Below are 19923 nucleotides of genomic sequence, written 5' to 3'. Positions count from 1 at the left end.
CAGAAGCATTATACTTCTCACCTCCCAAAACTGCACATATTTTAGGCATGAGAAAATCAAACTCTAGCAACACTGAGAAATTATAAGCTCCTTAAAACAGGTGTTTTAAGAGTCTTCTCAGTCATGCTTGTAGCAGTGCTAAGTTTGACTTAACTCAACACTAATGACTGATTTGACTTCAATATTCAGATTTTTTTTTTTAATTTCACTGTTTCAGTACTCCATGGGAGAAATATTTGTACAAAATCTGCCCTTGTTACATAGGACAACGCACACAAGCCGGCTGTTGAGGCCAACAATACCCCCTGCAGCAATGCTTCAACGCTAGACTGTGGAAATAGCCGAGCAACCCAAATGAACCCAGAATTTGAAGGGAGCGCTCTTTTATCCCACTAATTGGGTGGACACATCAATCCTCGTTAGAGCACGTCAGTGAATCATTTGTTATTTACTGAGGCATGTGCTGGAAGAGTCCACTGGTGTGCCTTCAAGGGTCACAGGGGAGCTTCTCCCATGGAAATTAAAAATAAAGTTGTCGTTAGCAGCTTTTTAATAAACATGATTTCCATCTGACCCACATTAGAAGCTCGCTTTGTTGACATTGAGAAAGGAAAGTTTTTCTTTGCAAAAGAGCACAGGGAGGCTGTTAATATTCAGATGACATTTGTGTAGTGATTAGAGATCATAAGCATTGGAGTTTCAGCTGAAGATTAACATAGCTTCTTCCTCTTCTCAAGAAGTTTTTCTCAGACAGCAACTTTCTTCCTCCAAGAGGCAGCAGAGGCCGTTACAGTCACTGGAGCCTTTCTAATGCATGGATTTTCCACCACACCTGCATTAGGTAGCCAGCTGGGATGTTCCTCCACCTCGCCAGGTGCACGTTCGTACAAGACCATCCGCAGTGCAGATGCATCTAGCCTAGCTTCAAAACCTGCCGGGCCAGGTACTCATGGCAGCAGGAGATACAGCAGCCCGAAGCCCAGTGTGGCCAACCATTGGCATACAGAGGAGCTGTCAAGGCTGCAGTGCGACTGTGTCGCTTGCCGGGCAGGGCTAGCGCGAAGTCCTACAATCACAGCCCCTCACATCCCTATATATATATTAATAATACTAATAATACTAATAATGCATGTGGTATTATTCAGGCCGGAAACTAGAGAGCTTTATTTGACCATAACTTCACTCTGAAACGCTTCTCACCAAACAGTGTTTTAGCCTGTTCTCTTTGGTGGTTTCTAGTATATGTACCAGGGATGATACACATAGCCATATATTTCTTGTTACCTGAATGTAAGTTACACCACACCTTTTACAAGCTTAAATTCCTGTGTTCAGTACGAGTTTGTTTTATGGAGGTAGAACCATTACAGAGCAGGGGTTAGTGCCCTGTTCCCTGTAACAGAGGGAACCCTGGTTTGCTATACACAGTATTTATACTGACCGTGTGTGCTGAAGGACTGACGCTGGAGCCATTAACATTTATATTAGAGAGTAAGTCTCTATAATGCCATTCACTTGTATAAAAGCTGTCCAAACATAATGTAGTGGGATCTCTGTCATTTCTGTAATCTCTCATGTCACCACCTTACAATTACACACATCCAGTTATTTAAGATTGAAGTTCATAAGGACTGCAAGATTTTACAGGCATTTCTAACGCTCCATGCACAAAATTGCAGCTTCATAATAACATAAACCCCATATAGTTAACACTGACTTTTAAAAATGCTATTTTTATTCAAAATTTAAAAGAATGGAAGAAGGGTACTTAATGCTCCAGGCGACGAACACTGAAATGAGCAGCGGGCCATTCGCTTAGCAGGCAGAACCACGAGGCACAAGGCCGTGCAAGACGCTGATACCCGCGTGAGCACAAGCAGAAGAGAAACACATGTGAACCTCTGCAAGAGGTGGGCAAACTTTCTCTGAAGGATAAAATTAGCTCCTGCAGAGCATCCACATGAACATGGCTGTGGTGCTGCCGGTAACAGGGCTAACTGTGGCACTTGCTAAGCTGCCCCATGCGCTGCATAGTCCTGCTTTGAGGACTGCAATATAAACTAGCAGAACTCTGTAGATCCGCAGCTGTGGGTGTGCTGGATTAGGACATGCCCAAGTGTCATTCACTTCCAGATAAAATCAGAAAAGAAATTAATTCGCAGTCAGTTTCCCCAAAATCCCATTGGTGGTCCTTTCTTTTTATTGTACTGTCTCAGGACATGGAAGAAAACACTTCTCAGCAAGTTTCAGCAAGCCAGCAGGAGCTTGTGAGTTACTATAGAAAAGTTAATGTAATAACTGGGCTCGCCTCATGAAATACGGCTTTGCACAAGAATAATGCACTTACCTCACTGTCCTGTCAAACTGTCTTAAGTTTGGCTAACAGTCCTAACTTCCCCTCCTACAAGCCAGTTTTGCAGTCTCCTACAGCCAAAAGACTGACACAGCAGACAACTGCAAAAAAATGTACAAACTGGAGCTCGTTTTCATAGCCATCCCATAAGTACACTAAGTCAAAACAACACATACGCATAAATTATGCTTAACAGCTATCTGCAGGATATGACATTTCATAAAAACTGCTAAGTTCCTGTTCACAATATAAAGGGTTTCTGAAACCAGCCCCCGTGAAGCAATTTGTTATGTGTAACACATTTTGATTGCTGCTTTACTGATCTAATTCTATCAAGTAGTATAATCTGTAGTCTCAGTGACCTATTTTGTAATGGGAATCAGGAATTATAGATGAAACAGTTGAGCTAAATATCCATTATCTTTTGAAGCAAAACTATGAGTGGCTCTTATAATAACAAAAATAAGAGCTCCTTTGAAGAGATTATAAATATGTATTAGGAATTAAGATTTTAGTACCCATGATTAAAACTGATGGAAATCCCCCCAACTTCCCCCAGCCAGCATTACATGAACATTAAGAAGCACTTGAAAGTATGAACCCAAGTTTCCAGCCCAATGTAATAGTTTTATCACTACAACCTACTCACTATTTTTAATATTCGAATCAAAAGACAACATTAAAGCAAGAATTTAGTGCGCTTTCCATAGCTCTCTTGCAGTGCCGGGATCATGATATCCCATAAGACGTCTGTCTCCTGCCCAAGGCCCAGAAGTGTCAGATGCTCAGAGATATTTCTTTACTGTTTCCATCACTTCCATCCATTACACTTTCCATCACTAGTTACTCACACCTGAGTTTTACACATTACTCTCAATGCAGATGTAAACAAACAGATCAGGCTATAAAGCATAAGGGTTATTACTTGCTTTTGCCTGAATCAAAACACCTTAAGAAGAGAAAAAAAGGAAGGTTAAGGTTTGAGTGTGTCTTCATTTACACACAGATACCGACATAACAGATGTAGATGGTCATCATAGCTCACAGTCTGAGTTAACTCACTTCTGATTTCCAGCACTGGAACTCCATTGTAAATTCAGACATATGGCAACTTTAGAGCAGAATTTGATCCTTGGCACTGAAATCATTCACTTATCAGATTTTAAAACAAAAAGCATTTTCCTGGAAAATTGCACCATTGGTTTTCATTTGCAAGAATTTATGCAATTTTTTTTAAATCCCATAATGTGATGTTTCCATGTTCTAGTCATGAGATGGAAAGTCCTAAAATGTGCTTTTAGATTAAAAACATGCTTAGATGCATAACATTAAAAATCATTAAAGCCATGCAACAAAGGTGCAGTTGGGCGATATAACTGAGACAAATTACACAGCTTGCAGCCTACAAATGGGACGGGCCCACTGCCTGCTCCCCTTCCCCTGCAGCTGGTTTCTATTATCTGCTCCCTTGGCAAAGTGATTGAGCTCTCTAAGCTGGGAGAAAACAAGCCCTGCCACAAAAAAATAAAATAAAAAACAAACAAGCAAACAGGGGAGGGCGAGCGGCAAGCCTACTTCTTCCAGCAGCAAAAAGCTGTTGAGTCAGCTCAGCTGTCCTACCTGTACCCTGGAGGTGGAAGTAGCTAACACTGCACATGGAATTAGACTTCAAGTAAGTAAAAACTCCCTGAGATTGTAATGGGAAATCCAAATGGGTACTTTTTTCACCCTAGGGGTTTTTCCTCTAAATAAAAGCAGAGCAGAATGAGCTCCCTGGTTAACATCCATGCCAGATGTGGATGGGCACCTAGAGATTTGAACACCTTCCAAGAAACTCTCACAAATAAGTACTGAAAAATGGCAGAATGGGTAGGTATTTAACTAATGAATTCAAACAAAGACACTAATCTTAAACTAGAGCTACATGGGAAACAGCTTTCCAAGTCCTCAGAAGTCTGGTATTTGGGGCAATTTTACACGACCTTTCACAGTCAGACAGGCAGCCAAAGAATTGCTCACTGGTATTAGCTCTTTGCTAAAAGATAGCCACTTCATGTGTAAAAGAGCATGTTTCAAGTATTTTCTCTGCCCAGTTCAGAGCTGAAACTCAGCTTTCGGCACATGAGCACTGAAAAGCTCTGACCAGAGATGCTGTCTTGCCAATCGAGTAGTTTATATAGCGTGGAGTAACCATCAGTAGAGGCTGAGACTGACCTAACCCAGACTGGGCAACAGGCTGCTGAACATGGTACTCACTTGCTCTATAGTCAAGAGGGAGAAGTCCAGTCCCCTAGCTGGAATCAGTGAGAGCAGAAATTTGAACCTTGACTGCCCACATGGGTGGCTTATACATTAAATCATTAACCAGCCCAAAGCGGGCAAGTCTGTCCTTTATTTCAGTTAGAAATCAAAACCCATACGATTATTCCCAGGGAAGTTGAGCTGCAGGAGTTCAAACTTTTTCCAGCACAAAGATCCTCACTCTGCTCCACTGTCATGTTCCAAATCTCAGACTTTGTTATTACAATCTTTTCTAAAAAGTAAAAAATAATAACTATAAAGTCAAAAGCACCACTCCTTTGAATTGAAACTGCTGATAGGATTTTTTTTAAACTTCCCTCCTATCAGTGTTACACTTCTCATTTGGTGAAAAAATGCATAGGATGTGGCACTATATAGGAAGCTACAAAATCTACTAAAATATACTCATGTTTTAAATGGTGCACACTGCAGTCTTTGCAACAGTTCTCTTATCGCTGCACACCTTCAGAACACTTTACTTACAGGCATGTGATATATGCCTTTTTTAACTCTAACACTCGTTAGTCCCTAGGCTATGTACAGTATTGCATATTTTAGGTCTTAAACCTCAAAACTCTACAAACTGTAGTCTTTAGGAAGTGGATATTTACCTTATGGTAGAAAATGGAAATGTTTTTACTATCCAACTGTTGCAGATAGGAGTCTCAAGAGCATACTTTAATCCTGAAATACAAATTTGAGGGTTGATTTTAAAGTTCATGCTTATTTTCATTGGCCTGTCTCTTAAGTAGAAAAGGTTTCAGCAGAAGCACGCTAATTATGTCAGACATATCTGGTTTATACATGTCAGATATTTCATTACAACAAATCATTCCAGCTTTGGGGTTTAATCACTGGCATGCACATAACACTTGGAGAAAAAAACTGTTCTCTAGGAAATATCAATTCTGAATTAAGTTCCAGTGTAGACAGCTTTAGCACTTCATCCTGCTTACCTATTGCTTGTTCTGCAGAGCTTCATACAGCAGCAGATGAAACAGGCTTGGTTGGATTACCTGTAAACACACTCACACTTTTGCCCAAACCAGACCCATCCCTGAACCACAGCTAAGGCTGATTGCAGTGCAGGAAGTTGACTCAAACCCAGTACCAGCAGTGAAAGCCCCAAGACCATCCTAGCAAATCATCTTAATTCAATAGCTCCCACACAGGCATCTACTGCACAGAAACAAGAAGCCCATGGACACGCTAGTGTACACTCCGTAGTATATACTATTGCATAGTAGTATAGCCTACTATATCTAGTATATACTCCCTCCCATCAATAAATATCATAATTACTGGGCCTGCTCTGTTTCTCCTGTACAGACTCATGCACTAGAAAAAAAATTTGTCAGTTCTGAAGTCTACAGACTATTCTACAGCCCTTTGTGCTCGTTTATATGAGCTATTAATATTAATAAGACCTAATGCTAGAGATTTTGTCTTGGACCAAATGACTGCTAGCCTAAGGCGTATTTTTTCCTGACCTATCTGCTCAACACAAGAAGAGCACCGCTGCATACATGTATGTTCTACAGATTGAGAAGATAATCCTTCTTCCTCTTTAGGCAGTGTGAAACTTGTCTTCAACAGCAACGCTATCCAAATATACCTACCGTTAGTTTCTTTAAGGAATTACGGAGAAGCCACCCAAAAGTGAAAGGCGGGAAAAGAAGACAAACATGACAGAATGCTCAGATTTAACCTTTTGGCAATTGCTTACGTATTTTGAATGTAAACAGGGACATTGTCACAGCACATCAGACCCACCAATGCTGCCCACCCATCCATTCAAATTAACAAAATTCTAGCAGCCCGCAACTCTGGCTTTATTAATATAACTCTATTAGATTCAAAGAAAATCCTCACTGATAAACGATGCAAATAAAAATGGAATCAGGCCCATGGCTCTAGTTCTGCTCCGAAACATGCCTCATTTGTTGAAAGATTCACTGAAGATGAAATGGTGTCTGTATGTAGTTTACACTGAAACCAGTGTCCCTAATACAGGAAGCATCACATGATAGTGCTGTTGTGCACAGCTCAAAATCCATACGCAGCTAAATATTCTACCAGTTAGCAGTTAAACGAAGGTGAGTATTTCCTCATCTCTAGCAATGCCAAGACATGGGCAACTAGCCAAGAATCTGATTCGTAAAATAGAAACATACATCTGAATCCTGCAAGCACTTCTCAGGAGTAGAAAACTATTTTCAGTAAGCCCATATGGAAAGGAAATAAATCTCAGGTTGCCCTCAGGTACAAATGGGTGATTAATTTCAAGCACGCTGCCCCAAGGAGCTGCAGAACAGGCAGCCCATGCCATTGAATCGGGAACTCGAACAGCAGCTGCCCACCTGCACACAGAATAGATTGCACAAAGATATTTGTTCAGCTACACATTAAGTCTATTCAAAACCTTTTATGAATACGCACCAAGGATTTCTTTAGAAATGAGCCTAATTTATATCAGGCTCAACCTTCAAAGCTATTGTTATTATAGCATTAAGTTTGAGCAACCATGGGTTGAAAATGTGTATATAGCTTCTTTACGCAGTTAGCTCCTCCACTCATCTGTGGAACAACCCAACAATATGTTTCTGTAGCCTATAGATTAAGTAACAAAAGAGGTCCTAGTGCCATATAAATCAATATTACACAGCTGTGCTCAGAGGTATTTACAAAATTTCATTCTGGGCTTATGGAGTAAAATTTTCAAACACACCCACATGACTGCATATTGCTGCCTTGAAATACATTTTAGGAACTGAAAAGCTCAATCGTTTTTGGAAACTTCACTCCAGTTTTTATATCAGCCCCATTTGGAAGAACAGCCTCAGACTTTCAGTACATGTCAGGGATTTTTTCAAAAAGTACTATACAGAAATCTTTGATTAACAGCCCATGCTGTTTGGCATCAATAAACAAAATCTCCTTGTACCAGCTCTAGAAAAGCCTTGCTTGGAAATTACTTAGTAGCATGCACTACATCCATAAAGCATATTAGCAGAAGGTTTATCTTTCAATCACCATTTTAACAGAACTCAGATGCTCTGATAACAAGTTTGAATGTTTAGGAATGCTTTTGTTTCAACTGAACTAGCTTCTCTGAACTCAAGAGCAAGCACAATCCAGAGGTCACACATGTTCCTAATTTTGTAAGTGCAAGGCTGGAAGGCACCTCAGGAGATCTTCTTGCCCCAGGGTGGAATGAATTATATTTAAGTGATTTTCTTACCTGTTCTTAAAACATCATCCTCTCCTTTACACTACACAAAATCAGTGTTTTCATGTTTTCCTTTGATAGGTCATGTCTGATCATTGTCATCGTTTACATGTTCATCCACTTGAACAGCATCCCTCTTTCATGTGGCATATAACCCATGCAAGTATTAACCTTAAATATTTAACAGCTATTACATGAAAGGAAATTCTCACATGTTCATTTTAGGATAGTTTAAAGGTAATTTATTCAATTCTGGCAGCAAAAGTTTTGCACGACTAGGAAGTGGAACTCTGTTATTGCTGTTGTCCATCACTGGTCAACAAATTCTTCTTTACGGTAAAACTGATCATAAATTCCTTATGACTACAGAGTGCAAGTTTTATGGGAAATGTCTGCAGAGACAAGGGATTTTTACTATGATTTATTAATTTCAAATTACTCTAACTCAGCTTACTGACCATCTTCCATCTGCTGCAGAGCAAAGGGCAAAAATTTTCCGTATACCATCTAAAGTTATATTTATCCACCCAAACAATGGAAATCCCATTACTCTGGTACAGCACAAGTACTTGCTAGTCCTCAGTGTTAGAAGAGAGAAAGATGTCTCCTTGTTCTCATGAAAGACTTTAACATAACTTATGAAGTGTATTGTTAACACAAAAATGTATTTAACTATGTTAATTAAGACGAACACTGTATTATTTTTTATTGTGGATGAAGAGTAGCTAGGAGATATTCCCAGCTGTGACTTCGTAACTATGGCACTTTGAAATACAGTCTCTTAGGAACTGCAAGCAGATTTAACCAAGGATAGTTAAATGTGCCTAGATACATGAAGTTATATTTAACTATCTCCCTAGCTAATTAGGTCAGGGACCCAGAATCATATGGCTAGATTAATTAAGACAAAACAGAGCATTTGTAATAATTACGCTAGCTATTTGGTCTCTTTTCCAGTGCAGGGACTCCATGAACACCATGAGGAGAGCAGCCGATACCTGGCACTTTAGAGAGAGTATGCCTCACAGGTACAGCCCCACCAAAGCCACTGTGCTTGCAAGATTGCGTAGAAAACTCCGATGGACAGTCTCGTTTTATGTGCTGGTTTTAAGAAGAAGAGTGAGATAGTCAGAAGAGTTAGTTCCTTCCCTTGAGGAGTCTCTGAGACTGCTCAGAAGGGAGAAGGTTTCGGGAGATGGCAGAGTGGGACAGGCAAGAGATTAAAGGGGGGACCCTGCAGCTCAGGAACAGAGATTGTCCAAGTGCAGCCTCATGGTCAGACCCCAGAGGTGTTGCAAAGGAACTTCTTCACCGCAAGAGACAATCCTGCAAAGTTGCTGCAACTCAGAGAAACGCAGAGCACCTGAAGTATTAGTGTTAATATTTCAAACTTGCAAGGACTCAGTGGGCAGTGTGTGGGCTGAAAATAAACCTTTTATCTATTATTTTGGTTTCCTAATCACTGTGAGTTTTCTCTATTCAAAAAGTTAATTATCTGAGATGACAAGTTGTTATACTAATAAAAATAAGGTCCTTTGAGTTTTTTGGTATTCTTTGGGAGCTCACTGTGCAGGAGATGATCTAAATCAATCCACTTCAATTCCCAGGCCTACTTGGGGACCCTCCACAGTGACCAAAGACAATGTTGTGTCGACACTGTATCTGCAGTAACAAACTCGTCCTTTAGAAAAAAGGCACATATAGTTGCCATCATGAACTCATTTGGCCTTGGCATGGCGCATTCATCTTGATGACTTTCATAATGAATTGGTACAGTAATCATGTTACCGTCCCCATCATTTATAGATGTTATGCTTTATTTAGGCACAGTGAAAATTTCAAGCAACTGGACGACATCCAAAGAAAAGTTTCTTTATGAAAGAAACTCAGGCCAATATGAGTGTGACAGCTACTGGCCTTTATGCAATATGTAGTCCAGCAAAGCCACAGTTTGGCAGACGAGCTTGGTCTATTATAATAGCAAATCTTTCCCCTCTGAATGTGTTTTGGAAGGTTTTGCTACTCACTAATGTAGTTTAACTGTGATACTCCAGCAATGTGTTTGTTGCCCTATGAGAGCCAAACAAATCTAGTACTTCTCGAAAATAAGACTGGCAATGCAAACTATCACGTAGAGTTTTTTCATTTAGTCAAGAGCCAGTTTTGATTAAAACTAAAATATCATTTAAAAAAGGAGAAAAAAAATCTATTTCCTTTCAGTCAGCAGGAGAAGAAACCACATTAATATTTCAAGTGTTAAGAAGTTAAAAGTGTTGAATGCTTTAGGCTGGCAACGCTAGAAGATTTCTATAATGTTATAGTATTTGCATAAAACTTTGTTTAAGACCAAGCTTTCACATTGATATGATCTCAGTCTAGTCAACATCCAGATTTGACAGCCATACCCATGCAAACAATTGGGGTCTAGTAACATGAGTTTTAGAGTTTAGAATTAAAGTTCTACAAATAAATGGCTCTGTTCTCATATGGCTGCTTATTATCCAGGAATGACAGTACACTTGAGCTTATGGCATAGATCTTACTGCATTCGGCAAATCTGCTAATGCCCATCATGCATGTTAGTGTGTGATGAACAGGATGTTCTCTGGAATAGGTCATGTTAGCTCACAGCTGAAAATACAGTCTTCTAGAAAGGATAACCAAGGGAATCAGCAACATAACCTGTGTGATAATTTAATTGAAATACAGACAAATGATCCACAAAGAAATGATAAGCAAGGATGCAGAGCCAGGGTAGCTGATGAATGAGAACTACCAGCTTGAAGACACTTGAACATTTTTTACTGTGACACATTTACAAATACGTGATATGCACAGAGATATAAGGTATATATATGTGCTACTATGCTAGAATACAAAGGTTTTATCAAAAAGAGTATCAAATGGCTTCTTTAACCAGTAGCAAGCGTGCCAAAGAACTTCATTTTTGAAGTAGAAAGTGTGTAAAAGCTGCTGAGATACATATTTCTATTCTCAGACTCTAAATTTACTGCCATTGTTACACAGCAAGCTTCTGAATGCACTTTTCTCTGGACTACAAACTTGTGCAGAACGAATAAGTTGTTTCATTCCTTCCTCCTCTCTCTGTGACCTCCGTGTTTTAGCTGGTGAAGGGCTCAAACACTCAGCCCTTCGCCCCACATACTCAATAGCTGCAGGAGGGCACGCAAAGCCAGTTCTTTCCCCTCAATACCATCAACCACATATCGACTTCAAGTTAAAATGGAGACAGCAGGTATTTAAAGTCGCAACACTTAGCCCCCTTGAAGCAAGTGAGATCCATTGTATTCATCATTTGTTAACTCTGACATGTTTGCATTTCTCCATAACGCCTTGGCAACGGCATTGTCACAACAGAAGTTTGCAAAAACAGATACCTGCAGGTGCTTTGCAGTAAAGCTTGAGCCCTTGGTAACAGAAGCTACCTCAGGACTGAAGGCCACTTTCCAGACATTATGCCTTACTGGACTGTCAATACAGTGCCTTGTTCAGTCAAGAAGCAGCGACCATGTGCCATGTTGCTCTTGCCATCACCATCAGTAATTTGTTCATGAATCTGCTGGTTAGTAACTGATTCATCTAGAGAAGAGGATGACAGTGCAGTGACCTAGTAAGTGAACTTGCAGTGACCTAGTAATTATTCAAGTGCTTATAAAAAACTACTGCAATGTTAGTTTTCTTGAGCTCTTTTGAAGCTTTTATTCAATATTACATGCACAGAGACAAGTATGCTCAGGCGAGATATAATGTTTATGTGCACATGGCAGCACTTACTTAGCTTGCTTCTAAAGGTATTATTCATTAAGGCAATGTCATCAGTCAAGGCAACTGGATGCAAACCTCTGGCCACTATGCAGAAAGCTGAATGTTCCTCTAAATATCACCCAGGGAGATTAGCACTGAGGAAATCATTTTAACATGTACAATAGTGGTCAAATCTGACTGCCACAAGTGGCTTAAAAGGGGGTCTCCTTGTACTGTAGGATTTTTTTATTCAAGATGAAGATCTTTAAGGGTGAGAAAATAGGAAGGAGAACAGAGGACAGGAACAGAGAAGGGACAGCACTTTCTTAATCTAAATCCTTCTCCGTGAATGATAACAGATCCATCAGAAAAATGTGTCTGCATGGACAACTCCATGTCACCCTTCTTGACTCTTAGGTCCTACATGCAGCTTTCTAGAGGCATCAGGAGGCTTTCAACTATAAATGTTCATGGACTGCACACGAGAGAAAGGTTTCCACATTTGCTTTAGTCCCCTAATTTAAGGGGAATTAAAGGCTCGGGGCTATCCTGAGCACTCAGGTATATTCAGCAGGCCTCACGGGCGGACTTAAACTGAGCCAGTGTAAGCTCCTAGTGAAAAGAAGTCCCAAACCAAAGGCAGGCCATCCTCTCAAGCAAAGAATGGAATGGAAGTAACTGGAAAATCTTGCCAGATTTCTACTTCTACTCTCTGGGAACCTGTTGTCTCCCTTGTTTCACAGGGCCTGTCCATCTGAACAGGAAAACAAGAGTCAGCAGGCAGCTCTCCGCCACTCTTCAGCGAGCCCAGCTGTTCCCAGCGCGAGCTGTGCTTTCACTGATGTGGAGCACATGTGTGGGGCTGGCCTGAGGAGAATTAGCCCCTCTCTCTCAGCCCATCTGGTTTGGGAGCCGGTTGTTTAGAGTGGCTAGCACATCCTCCCCACTTGCCTCAGCTTTTGTGGTGAAAGCAAGAAACCAAGAGAAGCTGCTTTCACCATCTCAGAGGTCACTGAATTTGCTTCCTCCTACAAACTCAGTGCAATTTGTAGCAGATGTTACCCATGCACTTAGCAGTGCTGGCCAAAGAAGAAGCAACAAGAAACATTGCATGTTAATGAGGAACACTGTAGTCGTCTTGGCCCTGCATCAAATCGTGACAGGTTTTGCCCTATCCATTTCCAGGCCCTGACAGAGTTTTGTACCACCTTTAGCCTGTTTTCTTTGCTGGCAGAACTATGCACTGTCCTAGTTTGTGGAACTGTGATTATAGAAAGCTGATGGAGCAATTTGCAGGCTCCAGTCTACCTTGGACAAGCAGATAGACCACGGTTTTGTCACAGTTTTACTCTGCTATGTTGACTACATATTTGCAACTGGGGGTTTACACCGGGTTTTCTACATGCTGATTGGCACTTGCTTTGTCTGTGCTTTCCTAAGGTAGTTAGATAGGGAGAGAGACACGTATCAGTTGTGTTATTGTTGATCTGTTCTTTGTTTTGTCTAACTGCTTCATTTCTTCTCCATAGTTCAGCAGTCATCTAGAATTTGTTTAGCAAATGCACATCTACAGCATCCTGCTATGTGACCATCAGCTTTATCTTAAAGCAGTTAATAAGTTCAAGGTGTAAGTTTGATTAAAAGCCCTTCCTTCACCAAGCAGTTACATAAGGAAAACAGTAATAGCAGAAGATAAATTGACAAAGAAAAGAAGGCTCTGTCCTTCTACAGGGGCTCTGTCCTTCTACATCCCATTGAGTATTTTAAGGACTACTGGACTATGAGATGGACAGCAGTCACTGATTTTACTACTTTTATGGTGGCAGCTTCCATTTGTTATGTAAAGTGGCGATGGCATCATTTCTGCCATTAAAATTAAACTTTAGGGAAGCTTTGCAGTTCCAGTTACTAGGATTTTGCCAGGGGAGAAAATCTATGTGCATTCATGCCCTACTAATGGCAATGGGAAGTTACTACGACCATCATCATGACATCATTAGCAAGTTTTCATCGCCAAACCTTTACAAGTAGCAAAAGGTAGGTGGTTAAAACACGATCTTATTATGCATTCGGTGTTGTACTTTTCATAAGGGCAGAAAACCACTATTCAAAATGAAGGTCCTACCATCAGTCCTACAGTCTATGTTAAGCTGCTCTGAACAACTGCGAGAGAAGCATACATAAAATTAAATCTTGCCTTTTGAAAAGATATTCAAATTCCTACAGAGTAAGAAAAAATAAAATCTCTAGATTGGCAGAACATAATCCTATGTGGCACTATTTGCAAGGCTAAAATCCAAATTAGGTAACGTGACCACAAATCATGCGGTTTTCCCAACTCTGCAGTTTTGGTACTTGCCAATTTATACTCCACAAGTCACATCACTACACAGCCTACTTAGCTGTATTTTGCAGCACACAATACCAAACACATCAAAAGAGATCTGCCTCTGATTTATATCCTAAGACAGAAGGGTTTTATTAATAAAACTGTTTCCTCAGAGTTAAATTCCATTAACTGTGCTTAAGAGGGAATTACTACACATCTTGCTCCCAGGCAAAACCTGACCATTCCACATGTGTTAAAAATCAGTATCTCTTTACTGATACTGACTCTTTACTGTTCTGAAAAAAGTCAAAGGATTTTATTTTCAGAATCTGGCAAGTCAGGCATCTCTCATGCTTGAGGAATCATGTTGCTATCAATCAGTTTCTATTTTAAACCTACGAATTTTCATATCACATAACCAATAGCTACATTTTTATACTAACCACATTTCTCCATCTTGAAGTGAGAAGCTTAGCTGGCTTTTAAGAAAGACAGCTGTGAGATACAAGATGTTGTAGAGAAGACTTTAAAGTCCTTTCCATTCTGCATGAAGTGTTTCCCCCCTTCTTCCCCCTCTGGTTTTTTTTTTTTTTAATCTTGAAAGCATTTCCTACTAATGCATTAAACCTCTATTATGCTGCATATGGTTTCTATTTTCAAGTCTCTAATGCTTTCAGGAATTACTTTGATTTCTCTAGTTGTTACCTCATTCTTGTCATTCCTGATTGACAAAAAAGAAATAACCCAAGCCCCTCCTAGGTTTTCTTTCTTAACTTATGAAGCTGTTCCAAAGCATCTGTACAGTGCTTCAAAATGGCCTGCCTTTACTACCCTCGTAGGAAAGAAGGTAGAGTCTTCAATGTCAGCAGATAACTCTTCATTATATTTGAATGCCATACAGTTTTCTTACTTGAAGAACTCAGATTTTAGCCATTAAATTTACAATGCACCCAAGGGCACTACAGAATACCTACAGACCTAAATCAAGACCACAGATTTCCATGTGAAAGTATAAATAAAAATGTAGCATCCCCTTCATGCAGATAAGGGGGAAAAAAGAAAGATTTTGAAATTTTTGCTTTCAAAATTAGTGCAAAATCAACTTTCAAAGGTAAGTTTTCAAATGATGAGTAGCACAATGGTAGTTGAGCACTTGCAAATGTGGCTGCATGGAAGTCTGCCAGGATTTCATGGGAAGGCCTATTTCTGCCCTGCTCTCAGCTTGCAAGCTATTCTGTATTCCAGCTTCTAGTTAAGTCAATGCATCCCATCAGGACATGTGCAGATGCCTGCATGAGGGAAGAATTGTTCAGACTGAAGTTGTCCTGGACACAGGAGGCTCTCCTGAAGGACTTCATGGTTGACTGCATGGAGCAAAGCTAGCAGTGGAACTATAGCAGTGGAAGCAAATAAAGAAGCTTCATTTGGAAAATACAATTTATTCCAGACGCCTAATGTTGAAAGACCAAACACACTAATATGTAAGGCCTGGAGACAGTTCTAAAGACAGCCCTGAAATTTTGGAGCAACCTCAAGGAGAGGGTATGCTCCAAAAGGATGCTTCTTTCTGAGATTAATCGATCTTTTATTACTAGGTTGCCTCAGTGGGTGTTACACTTCAAACGCAAAGAAGCATGGGAAGACAGACTGAAAAAAAAAGAGAGAGAAGCCTGATCATTGCTTCATACAATAATTGGAATAATGGTTTTATCAGTTAACCTTGTTTTTATTTTAACTGGATACGATACTCTCAGAGGTTCATCTCAACAGAAAAAAACTGCTGCGTGATATGCCTTTTGGCAGCTATGTATGAACAAACTCCCTGAATTACACAATCAGCTCTTTCATACTTGAAGCACACGAGCATAGACAGAGCTACCATGATTTTCCCATCTTCGGGGCTTTATCCTGCCCATAGAACAGTCAGTACTCTCCAGCTGAACCTAAAACAGCTACACAAAAGGGAAGTATCCACCACGTACCACCCAGTACGTAGGAAGACCACAAAGCAAAAACTGCGAGACAACAGGTAGAGACAGCAAATGCAAAAACCTTTGGTCATGTCCTCACTCCTTCCCTTCCCTCCTCCCACACTAATGCTTGGCGGCGGTGTTTCCTCCCTCCACCCCAAATTCTCAGAAAATCCCAGGATACATAAGGAACCTGCAGGGAAAGGGATCTCCACTGGTGAAAGCAGTAGCTGCAGATGCCGCACCTTCCCCTGGTTCAGCCATCCCACCCCCAGGGCTTCGGCACTCCTGTGTTTAACAGGTAGCAGCTACAATGGGGGAAAGCCCTGGCACGGAAGCCTGCTCAGCAGTTCTGGAGGTGCCTGGCAGGCACCTGCATGCCACGGAGCAGGGCGGTGACGTTACGGCAGCACTGCTTCAGCAGTGGCCTTCACTGAAAACATGGGAAATGCCAAGTGACCGCAAGGTGAGGCTGAGAGGTCTTGGGGTGTGAGGTATCGAGCTAATGTTCCTCACGCTGGAGGGGGAGTAACGAGACCCACTGGCACCCCCTGTGCAAGCACCCATTTGTGGGAACAGCTGCAGTAGTGTCTTAGTAGTATCTTAAACCCGGGCTTAGCACATATATCAGTTATCCACGGTCAGAAACCAGCAGCCTCGTGTTTATAAAATTGTCCATTTATGATGTGCTTAAGAATGCTCACCCTAGAGAGAAACATGTATCCTAGTTTTGGACAACAGTATCTTTCCTCCGGAAAGAAAGGGGCCGGAGCAGGAACGAGTATCCATGCCAGCATGGAGATGCAACAATTTGAACAAAAGAGATTTCAAGATGTCGCAGTAGGAAAAAGAAAAAAAGAAAAAAAGCCCTTCCTATGGGAAGACCCTTCCCCCTCGGCAGAGAGAGATGCTTTAGCAGACGGCACGGCAATGCAGCGCAGGAGTGTCTCCCCCTAGGCGAGGTCCCTCCGCCAGCACGGCCCCGCAGCGTGGCTCCTTTACGAGGCCGTTAACATGGGATTTAACTGCAGCACACAGATTAAACCCACTTCGCTCTCTTTGACCGAGAGGACCCATACATTGCCCTGTCCGGCTGGCGCGGCTGCAGAGTACCCCCGGCCAGAGGAGGGGCAAGCGAACCGCAGCTTTCCGACGGCGCTCGCCCAATCTCCCGCGCTGCCCCCAGAGCGGCTTGGCGGGGGCGCTGTGCGGCAGCATTTTTCCCCTCCAAAAACGCCAGATTCCGTCTCAGGAAATCAGTAGGGGGAAGGGGGGGGGCTTTTTCCCCCCTCCCTTCTCCTCCAGCTCCCACCAGCTGCGCGGGCCACGCGTGTCCGTGCGCCCCTCGAGCGCCGCTATGTAACGCGCGGGGGGGGGGGGGGGGGGGGGCGCGGCCCGGGCGCCTTTGTTCCGCCGCGGGCCCGATCCCCGACGGGGCGGGCGGCCGCCACCTCCGCGCATGCGCCGCGCCCAGACAAAGGAATCGGTAATTACGGCGCCGCTTCATTCATTTTCGCCGCAGCGCCCAGGAGCAGCGGTGCGGGGCTCTGCCCCCACCCGACGGGGCGGGCGGGTGTGTGCCCCCCGCAGCAGTCCACCAGCCAAGGGAGGCGCGCCGCGAGGGCCACGCTTTAAAGACACGCGTGGGGAGCGGGGGGGGGGGGGGAAGAAACAAAAAAAGCCACAGAGAGATGCAGCTTCCTTTACTGAGAAAAAAAAAGAAAAAGGGGAAAAAAGGGATCTGCTGGGAGAGGGAAAGCATTCGATGAATATTCATGAAACGAATGCATTCGGGAGGCAGGCAGTCTTGCAGAAACAGCACTGGCAGAGGCAGCGGCGGTCTGCTGCCTTTTTTGACGGCTGCCTTGTAGTCCCTGCCCAGAGAGCACTAAGGCAGCCAGACCCCCACCCCCCCCCAAGCACATTTACATAAAGCCTTGTCAAGAGCCAGGATTAAAACCGTTGCCGCGCCCGCTGTCATTTTCACGCACACGCGTGACCGCTGAAGCAGCGAGCCCTCTTGCCACCTAAGCAGCAGCAACCACGGCGGGCACGCGTGGCACCCAGCCTCCAGCCCCGCTGGATGTTTTCCGCCTCCGGCAGCGGAGCCGCCGCCCCGGCCAGCGCCGCCGCCGCCGCCCGCCCTCGCCCAGCCGCGCAGCCCCCGGCGCCTGCCGGCCCCGCCGCGCTCTTCGCGAGCTGCGCGCCCTCCCCGCGCCTCGCCCCACGGAGGCATTCGGGGTTTGGGGGTTTTTGTTGTTTTTTTGTTAAGCAGCCTCCCTTTGGAAACGGATTCGCGGTATCGAAAAGAAACGCCGCGTGAAGCACTATTTTTCCCACTACACCCATCGCTTCCTGCCCTTTCCTCCCCCTCAAAAAAGAGCGTTATCGGGCATTTAAATTCCACGGAATAGCCTTTAATCCGCCTCGAGTTCGGGCTCGGCAGCAATCTCTCGAGGAACAGAATAGCTCCTCGCAGCGATACTCCTCAAATGCGCCCGCGGAGGCGACTCCCAAACTGCTCTTCGCTGACCGCTCCCTCCACGCCGTGCATCTCCTCTCCTCGCGCACGGAATAAAACGAAAATAAACGCGGAGCTCTCGGGGGGCTGCTCTGCAAATGCCGCCGGGGAGATATGCTGCTCCTTACCTTTGGATATTTGTCCTCCCTCGCCCTCTGCGGACCGGTGTGCTGGGGTGCCACCGAGAGAGTCCCAGGCAGCCCGGTGCCCGCTGGGGTGGTCGGGGCGCTGTGGCTTCCGCCGCTCGCTCGCCGGGACTGGAGTGACTAGTGCCTGCTGGAGCAATGCCGCCGCTACCGCGGCTGCTGCCTCTGCATTTCTCACTCTCTCCCCCTCCCTCTTTTCCTCCCTCCCCCCTTCCCTGTGACAGTCTGTGGGCAGTTCAAAAGCCACACGCACTTATTTATTTATTTCGGCGGCTCGTAGGCAGGCGCTGCGCTGCGCGCCGCTCGCGCTTAGGGGGCGCACGGGCCCCGGCTTTTAAATATCAGCCTGGCCGCGGCGGGCGGACTCGCTCGGAGGTCCAGAAACGCACCTGCCCCCCGCCCCCAACCGGGTCCCCCCCGCGAGGATCCCGGAGCGCGAAGGGAGAAGCCGCTGTCGCTCCCCGGCCGCGCGAGCCGCGCAGGGAGCGCGCAAGCCGGGACGCCTGCCCACGCGTGCTGCCCTCCCGGCGAGCCGGGGGGCCACTCCCCCGCCGGAGAGGGGCGACGCGCACGGAGGAGGCTGAAAAATCCCGGGCGTTTGTGCTACGGGCATGCTTAAGGAAAGGGTCTGTCATGCAAAAACGGGGGGGGGGGGGGGCGGACAAGAGGAAAGCGCCTCATTTTCCAGAAGAACGGACCTCCCTGGATGCCCCTGCAGCTGCAGAGCTAGTCGGAACATGCCTCGGGCTTAAGGTCTGGTATCTCCCAGTTCTCCCTATGCCCAAAAGAGGCCATGGGGCTGTAACAGCAGCCCCCGGATCCGCGCCCCCCTCCCCAGCTAAGGACCCCGCCCCCAGCAGACCCCCCGGCTCCCTGAACCCCCCCCCCCCCCCCGCCGCAGCTTCCCGCAGCCCGGGTGCGGCGGGGTCGGGCGCGCCCTGCGCGCCGCTCCGCGTCCCGCTGTGGCCGCCGAGGCGCGATGCTCGGGGCTGGGGCGCCCTCTGCTCCCCGAGAGCCGGCAGGGCAGCGGGGATGGGCGCCCGGCTCGCCGGCCCCGCCGCCGCGCAACGCATGCCTCGTCGGCCGCCGCAGCCCCGCTGCCAGCGCGCAGCGGCCGCGGAAGCGCCTCGGGGTGCGGGGTTGCGGCGGGGAGCTGCGCGGGGCTTCCGGACCCGCCGCACCGTATTTTGGGAGGCGGGGGGAGAAAAGACATTCCCCATTCGCTTGGGGACAAGCATGCAGCAGTGAGAAGCGGGAGGATAACTGTGGTTTGTATTTTCGATAAAGCCCCGGCGCTCCGGGAGCGGGG

At 44.8% G+C, this 19923-nt stretch overlaps 1 protein-coding gene across 2 annotated transcripts in view; it reads right to left on the bottom strand.

Annotated features, from left to right (window-relative positions):
* BASP1 (brain abundant membrane attached signal protein 1) overlaps window positions 1–18922 on the bottom strand; it is a 51240-nt gene extending 32318 nt beyond the window's left edge. The window contains exon 1 of one of the 2 annotated variants that reach the window (XM_026121865.2): window positions 18597–18922. The gene's annotated coding sequence lies outside the window, so the exon portion shown is untranslated. The remainder of the gene's footprint in view (window positions 1–18596) is intronic. The other variant, XM_026121866.2, reaches the window with a different exon arrangement.
* Window positions 18923–19923: the final 1001 nt, after the last annotated feature.

Source organism: Dromaius novaehollandiae, chromosome 2 (assembly GCF_036370855.1).
Source record: "Dromaius novaehollandiae isolate bDroNov1 chromosome 2, bDroNov1.hap1, whole genome shotgun sequence".
NCBI classification, from domain to species: domain Eukaryota; kingdom Metazoa; phylum Chordata; class Aves; order Casuariiformes; family Dromaiidae; genus Dromaius; species Dromaius novaehollandiae.
The sequence above is the reverse complement of the archived record's forward strand: the minus strand, read 5'-3'. Positions and strand labels throughout refer to the sequence as shown.